General features: G+C 27.2%; 1 long non-coding RNA gene across 2 annotated transcripts; it reads right to left on the bottom strand.

Annotated features, from left to right (window-relative positions):
* Nucleotides 1–4529: 4529 nt before the first annotated feature.
* On the bottom strand, nucleotides 4530–8475 carry LOC140182649 (uncharacterized). Of its 2 annotated transcripts, none has more exons than XR_011878627.1 (4): nucleotides 8025–8475; nucleotides 7701–7861; nucleotides 7506–7607; nucleotides 4530–5210 (listed from the first exon to the last, which is right to left on the bottom strand). It is a non-coding gene; the product is annotated as an uncharacterized lncRNA (long non-coding RNA). The 2 variants fall into 2 exon arrangements; XR_011878626.1 differs by lacking the exon at nucleotides 4530–5210 and adding an exon at nucleotides 6667–7077.
* Nucleotides 8476–8824: the final 349 nt, after the last annotated feature.

Genomic DNA, 8824 nt, shown 5'->3' with positions numbered 1-8824 from the left:
TAATCAACTTAAAAGTGATGAGAACAAATTTAATTTGTATATATATAAAATATAATAAATAAATTGAATTACCAAAAGACAAATGAGAGAAGAGAGGACGATAGTGGTGAAGCGACCAAGATATGAATCAGCAATGAAGTTACCCAACAAAGGGAAGAGTAACAAAACACCATTCCAAGTGTTTATATTCTTTGTAGCTTCACTTAGAGACTCATCAAGCTCATTTGTTAAGTATGTTATCAAATGCGCACGTAATCTTGTTATAGCAAATGACTCTGCAGATTCCACAACTGTTGCAATATATATTCCACACACATTATTTCTTATTGCATTGTAAATTTTCTTTTCTCTCATTCGATATCTTGATATGTTTGTTTGAGTAATTTAAAGTTTTGAAGGCAAGAATAACTGAAAAGAAATGGAAAAAAAGCATGCAAAATAGAGAATTTATAAAGAAAAGAGAATTTACTGAATTCATGACGACGCGTACGCGTGAGAGGAAAGTCTTCTAGGTGATGCGTACGTGTGACCCACGCATCCGCGTGTGACCTCCACATGACAAGCACGTCAGACTTTTTCGTTGGGTCTAACGGAGGCATTTGGACGGAGGGACTGATCCGTCCAACTTTTAAAGACGTCAGTGACTTAAAAGTATTTTTCAATGGTCAGATACGAAAATGTCCGCGAAAAAAAAGGCCAGGGATCTATTTGTCATTTTCTCTTTTCGTTATTTTTTTCTTTTGTTATCTTCGTCACCAACACCACCTCTTTCTCCTCCTCTTCTTCCTCTTTCTTTTCTCATTGAACTTTTTTCTCCTCCTTCTCTTTTCTCCTTCTCCTCCATCATCTTCATCATCATGATTATCATCGTTATAATTATTGTCGTCTTCTTATACGTATCGTCATTATGCTATCGTCGTTATTATCGTTATCATAGAATTTTTGTCATAGAATTTTCTCAAGTTTATTTTTATTTTACTTTTTTTAACAAGAATAAAAATAAAAAAATCAAACAAAGAAAAAGAAACACATAATACCGCAAATTACTTATAAGTGAATAAACTTACATTCATTTAACTAAAAAAAATAATAAAAAATACAACATTAAAAAAATATTTCTGTGTATTTTTAGCAAATTTCGGTGTAAAATTAAAATATTTTTTATGTATTGTTAAGAAATTTCGGTGTATTTGTAGTGATAAGTTTTACATAATTCAAAATTCTTCCTCTTTCTCTTTCTAGTTCATTCTTCTCATCTTTTGTTGCTTCTTCTTCTTCTTTTTTCATCATCATCTTTTTTTTTTTCTCATTGATCTTTTCCTTCTTGTTTTACCTTCTCAAGTTTCTTTTTGTTTTACTCTCTTAATAAGAATAAAAACAAAAATCAAACAAAGAAGAAACACATAATGTTGCAAAATTACTTGAAAGAGTATGAACCTACATTCATTCAACTAAAAGAAAGAAAGAAAAGAAGAAGAAAAAAATGCAGCAATAAAGAAAATATTTCTATGTATTTATAGTAAATTTCGGTATAAAACTAAGATATTTTTGTATATTGTTAAGAAATTTCGATGTATTTGTACTAATAAGTTCTACATAATTTAAAACTCTTCCTCTTCCTCCTCCTCATCATCTTCTGCTACTTTTTCTTCTTATTTTTTTATCATTATTATCATCTTCTTTTTTTCTTATTCATCTTTTTCTTCTTGTTTTACCTTCTCAAATTTTTTCTTGTTTTACTCTCTTAACAAGAATAAAAACACAAAAAAATCAAACAAAGAAGAAGAAGAAACGTATAATGCTACAAAATTACTTAAAAAAATAAACCTACATTCATTCAACTAAAAAAAAGGAAAAAAGGAAAAAAACAACATTAAAGAAATATTTTTGTGTATTTGCAGCAAATTTCGGTATAAAATTAAGACATTTTTATGTATTGTTAAGAATTTTCGGTGTATTTATATTGATAAATTTTGTATAATTCAAAATTCTTCCATTTCCTCATCCTTATCTTCTACTGCTTCTTCATCATCTTATTATTTCATTTTTTCATCATTCTTTTTGAGAGAAAAAAATTAAACAAAGAAAAAATACATAATGTTTGCAAAATCAATAAAAAGAAGAGGAAAAAAGAAATGCAGCAATAATAGTAGTAATAAAAAGAATTATGAAGAGGATGAAATACGTGAAGAAAAAGAAGGAACCGAAGAAAAAGAAAAAAAGAGAAGTAGGAAGAATGCGAAATACACATGTTGGAGAAGGAATGACGTAATTTCATGTGCTCGTTATGTAAGTGGGTTTTGTTGGATTATAATTCACTCGTTTGGACTTATTTGCCAACAAAATTTGTATGTGTACCAGGATTGTACTTAATTTTAATTTAATTTTATTTTAGATTTTATAAAATACTATATAAGTATTTATAAGATTAGTGCTTATTTGGGCGTAAGTTAATAAAAAAAATAATTTTTTCAGTGAAAAATACATTTTTTTAATGGTATTTTTAGTAATAAAATTTAAAATATTAAAAAATAAAAAAATTTTGATAAACTATTTTTTTTCTTAAAAAAATATTTTTCACATAATAAATATACAAAAAGTACTTTTATATTGTTATACCCAAATATAATTAATAGATAAAAAGATTTTTTTGCATAAAATATCCAATCATTAAATTATTTTTACTTTTCTATAAGATCTTTTAAAAAAGATAATTAAAGAAAAATCTTTCTTAAAAATGAGTTCGAACAAGCTTTTAATATTATTATAAAAATTGATTTAAGATTTAATATGAAATTTGTCACTTCAATTTTTAATCTCATTTCAATTTAAATTTTAAATTATTTGTAATTATTTAAAATAATTTTAATTAAATTGTAAACATTTAATTAAAATAAAAAATAAAGTTACAAATTAATAATTATATACTATATTTAAAAAATATTACACTAATAAAAATAGACTTTAAACATTAACTAATTAAAAACAACAATATTAAAAAAATTACATATTTAAAAATAAAACACATTACATATTTAAAATATTACATAAATAAAATAATAACAAAGATAACATAATAGAAAAATTAAAACTTTATGGATGTGAAGATTGAAAATTTTATACATTTGGATTGAAAAAAATACAGGAGTACAAATTGAGTATAGCTTATTTATTTAAGTATATTTTAATTGAGTTTTTATTATAATATTAATGTTACGACATTTATTTAATGAGTTTAATAGATTAATAAAATAATATAATTTCTTTTTATTAATATTAGTATTATTTTAAAATTAGTATTCAGTACAAAATTTAATTTTAAATTAATTTAATTACTGTAAAAGTAAAAAATAATATCTAAAAAGTATTATACTCTAATGATTATGACTTTATTTGACAACTATTACTCACTTACGTTTTTTTTTTTACTTTTTGTCGCTAAATTTTGTGATATCTAATTTTTATACGTACTTTTGTCATTTTATCAATTTAATATGAAAAACAGACAAAATAAAGATATGCATTTTCAAGTTTCTGAACAAATATTTTCATTAGAGGTCTTTAAAAATATAATCTCATCTAATAAAATTAGTTTCAAATGGCAAACTTTTAATTGAATTGGAATGGATAGTAATTTTTCCAAGCATGTTGGTTGAATTGATTATGGATTTACCTTTTAAAAAGATGAAATCAAATTTAAACTACAAATTATAGGGAATGAATTTTTTTAATTGTTAAAAAAAATTAAGAATGTAAAGTGTGATTTCTAACCTTTTATTGCTCTCTCTCTTATATTTATTCTTGGTGTCATTTATAAAATTAATAGTAAAAGATCACTACATTTTATTCCTTCGATTGTTAAAAAAAATTAAAATCCATTCTCCAAATTATGCAATCAAAACTAGTTAACAATAATAACTGCCCATAAACACGTAATATTAAAAAAATATATAACGACTAAAATGTTTTTTTTTTTTAATTTATAGCCGGCTCAAATATATTTTAACTTAAAGATTAAAAAAAACAGAAATACTTTGAATTTAAGTAATTTCATTCATAAGTCTATTAAAGTGATTTAGAATCACCCGTTATTTATAACAGATTTTTAATGTAAATCTTTTCATGTTCGTTCCTCTTCAACGTAAATCTTTCTTTCTTTTTCGTTTTTTCTGTGTTTTTTATGATTATTGTCTCTTTCTCTTTAGATTTTTGTTTTTTTTTTCGAGTTTTTTGTGTTCTTGAATTTTATTCTCTTTCTCTTCAGATTTTCGATCTACATTTGCTTTTTTCGAATCGAACAGTGTAGTTAAAATTGTTTAGGTTTTGCGTGTTCCAAAATAATGAATGATTCAAGTTCAAGTAAGTTGAATGAGGACGATTTGAATTATTCTTTTGAATCGAATTAAGTGAACAAGGTTTGGATCATTCTTAATTTTATCTAGTTTCATTATTCGACAATTTTGAATTGAATGGAATGAAATAGAATCTCATTCAATTGAATAAAGTGATAATGAATAATTCCATTCTTCTTTGCTAAAATCAGTGCTGTTTATGAATTTGAATTTAAATAGAATGCACAGTTTTTAGTTCACTTGTTATTACACAATGATGTTTTTTTTTTCTTTTGAAAGACAAACAAGCTCAACACACTCGGTGGAGTATATAACAATAAAGAAACAAAGTAACTCATATGTCATCTATGGCATAACCATCAACAACATGAGTTAGTTTCACACCATTCCCTCGAACTACAGAGCGATCTAGCAATGCAATCCACCATGACCATTGTCTTATTCTGAAAAATGAGTTCATTTCTACACAGTCAGATGTTCCATATAACTGAGAAAAAAACCCATTAACCATGTTTTACGCTCGTCTTTTCTCATAGGCATCGTCCTCCAGCTCTCAAAGAGTTCTCTTATGGACCCCGGAATGCACCATGCCCGACCCACATGAGCGAACCACGCACACCAGACTTGCCACGCAAACTCACACGTAACAAAGTGTTGGACAGATTCAACTTCCTTATTGCACATCACACAAGTATTATCATTCTGAGCAATGATGCCAAACCTACTCAACCGCTCCTTTGTATTAACTCAACCTACTAGCACAAACCAAATAAATAACTCAACTCTAGAGGGCACCAGTCCTTTCCAAATTCCATTTGTGAACTTGTAGGTAAGGATATCATCTGTCATAGTCTGTTCCTACAAAACATGCACAAATGAGTTAGTGGTATAAACATCTTCCTTGTCAAACTTTCACACCACTCAATCAGTCTATCTTACACAATGGTGTTGTTATAATAATATTTCAATTCATTTGTAATTCAGGTATGTTGTCGATGAACAATTTATTCCAAATGTTGGGATGACTTTCAAGAGAAATTGAACATAATAGAATCTAATACAATTGAATAAAGCAATAATGAATAACTGTATTCTTCTTTGCTAAAATCAGTGTTATTTATGAATTTGAATTTGGATAGAATACAAGAGTTTTTGAATTTATAGAATGCACAAATTTCAGTTCATTTGTTATTATACAATGGTGTTATTATAATAATATTTCGATTCATTTGCAGTTCAGGTATGTTGTTGATGGACAATATGTCCCAGGTTGAAATGACTTTCAAGACAAATTGAATTTTAGCCCAGTGCGTCTTTTTATCTTGGTAGGGGTTACGTAGATTTTCTCATAGCCTGTCTCCAAGAATCCTTTAGAGTTCGAAGAAAAGTATCAATTCCCTCGAGAGCTTGTGCGAAACATTCAATGATGGGATATGTCTCAGTGCATCACATCTCATTTCCTCGACGATAGCTTTCTTTCGATCATTCATGTTGGCGAATACGTCAGCGGTCAGCTATCATTCTCATTGAACATCTCAAATTGTGAGTTTTTTACAAGGATTTGAAAAATTATGTTATATGATATATTTATAATACAAAAATAGAGTTGATTTAATGTGTATATGCTTACATTGTAAAGTGGCTTTTCTTTTTTGAGATGGTTTTTTTTTTGTCATTTTGATTGTAAGGAATAAAAAATTTGGTCAATACTTAACAACAGCGTTGTGAGAATAAAAAGAAAGGCAGAGAGAAAACAAAGGGAGGTAGACAAAGGATGGAAGAGAGAAAATGGTGGATAGTTAAGGAACTTTTATAGGAAACTATTTTATAGTATGCTCTCTTGTTATTTATAGAAGTTAGAAAACTATATAAATGAGTGAAATCAAAATGTATTCAATTCAATTAAAATTAAAGGAATTCACATCCATAGCAATTATTCATTTTCTTTTTTTTCTCTTTAATAATTATACAACGAGTGTATTATTGTGAGTAATGTTCAATTTCATATTACTATATTAGAAGTCAAAATTCCGCTGCAGACTCAACAAGCATCAAGTGAACCTCAGTTAATTCACAAATGAACTGAAATTAGTTCAAATTTGAACAAGCAGTCAAAAAGACTCAATCATCAACAAAAACACATCAAATTCATTTCTAAATCCAAATGAAATTCAAATAAACTAAGAAATGAATCGAAATTATTCAATGATGGCATCAGAAAAAATCAGAACCAATACAAATGTTAGCAAAACATTAAAGTAAAAAAAAAGCTTTATATCCTAACATTCATTAAAAAAGAACAAAAATAATTACCAAGTATTAAACATATCACTTAACAAGAATTGTTCATTATACACCAATCATGCTTCTCTGCCATTATGTGAAGCATAACAGGATTACAATGAAAGATAAAGTTCACTAAGACCATCACAAAAAGGTATAGTACTTAATTGACAATGAACATTAAAATGATCCCAAAGCTTTCACTAAAATATACTCACATAATTAGCAACTATTAGTAAATTCGATTAAAAATAATTTATATCTCTAATTGGCTATTCATGTTGTCTTTTGTAGCTGCATTTACATAGTTACATTCAGCTATTGTGTAACATAGTACAAAATTAAATCATTAACTTAAATCAATGAAAGAATGTAAAATTAAAATAAAGTATGCATTCACAGTGTATGGGAGCAGTAAAAATGTTCCAATGCCATTTGGGATCTGTTAAGAGATTCAAATGCAACAACAATGTTTTGTTAGTATGAGTTTAGGATATATTGTGCTGATACAAAATTCAGTTTTTCCTTTTTTTTTTAATTGTGATTTTCCTATACGTGATAATAACAAGTGTATATAAAAATGGATAATTTCATATGACTTTGTCAACGTGTCACGTTTTGATATTTTAGTTAAGGCGGTACCAAACACCAAACACAAAAATATCTATACATTAATGTGATAAAATCATGTGAAATTTTCATACGAAATAATCTACTTTCTAATAAATATTTGACTCGACTGATTTCTCGTCTTAACCTTAGAAATTATATAGTTACTCTATATCTAAAAGTTCAAACTGCTGCAAGTACATAAGAAGTTAATGATTTAGATGGTTTTAAACTTTTAATTTCAAGAAACAAAAAGCTTACATAAATGAAAGGATCATCCTTGAGCACTCCATAGGCAGAAAGTGAGAGGCTCATTAAGAAGGATGCAAGTGACAGATAAAATGGCATGTATTCAACGCTATTCTGTCATGCATCAACCATAAAAGATAAGATTGCATTGTCTTGGAATATTTGCTAAGCAGCAAGTTAATAAACATTGGAGATGATTGGACTTACAAACATGGAAATAACTGGCAACCATGAGGATCAAAGAATCTCATACTAACAACAACAATCACAAAGTTGTTCTGTTGAAGCAAATCAAGAAGCCATATACATAAGGCAATCCTGAAAATTGTTCTGTTGAAGCATTTCTGATAATTCTCTTGAAAGTTGGTCTGAACATAATCAAGAAAATGATATAAACACTTGATTCTCTCATGTCAAATAATGCTTCTCATTAAAGTTTTGAGTTCTAGCTAGGCAACTTACAAAGGGGAAACAAATAATGCAAAAGCAAAGATGTTTCCTGCAATATAGAAACAATATAAATTATTGTACCTGCAACTTCATAGACACTCACAGGGAACAATAACATCTTGATCAAACCCGAGAAAAGCCAAAAAGCATAGAAGAATTTCGAAATCTTCTGCACTTCTCCCTTCTCCTCATGTGTATAGCAAGTGTTTGATTCATCCAAATTATGAGTTGTTACTGAAAAGGGATAATTATGAAGCCATTCATTTGTCTTCTAAAATAAAGATGTCTAATCATTCGAGAGTCTGTCACTATTACTGTTTTTTCTTGTAATATTTGGACTTTGGTTGATTACTTGTTTTTTAGTTTGATTAATTAAGTCTAGATTGTACCCGTAAAAAGAGAATTAGATTATATATGTTAATATTTTTAAAAAAATTAAGCTTAATTACAAGTGACTAAAGAGTACATTAAACTGTTTGTAAATAGAAAATTTCTATTTTCATGGTCCGTTTGAAATTAATTGATTGACTGTGGATCTATTCTTGAGGTCCATAACCATAAATAATAATGGTTGGGCCAAGCTTGAATTATCTTACAGCTGATTTACTAATAGAGTAATAGTTATTTAATCAAATTTATAATTTAGATCATTTTTCAAATAATAAATTTAAAAATTAATTATTTCTACTAATATGACAATAAACAATTAAATTCTTATTTACAGCTTTATTCAATCAGCATTTAAAAAAAAGGAAGAAAAAAACACAATTTCGGCTTCGATCCCACATTCACACCCATCGTCAAATAGTCAAATATATATATTTGCTGCTATGATTTTACTGTTAATTTCAAAATTTGAATATACGTCTATAACACACTAC

The sequence above is a fragment of the Arachis hypogaea genome, chromosome 20, assembly GCF_003086295.3.
Source record: "Arachis hypogaea cultivar Tifrunner chromosome 20, arahy.Tifrunner.gnm2.J5K5, whole genome shotgun sequence".
In the NCBI taxonomy this organism is placed as follows: domain Eukaryota; kingdom Viridiplantae; phylum Streptophyta; class Magnoliopsida; order Fabales; family Fabaceae; genus Arachis; species Arachis hypogaea.
Note: the sequence above shows the minus strand (reverse complement) of the source record. Positions and strands in the feature narration are given on the sequence as shown.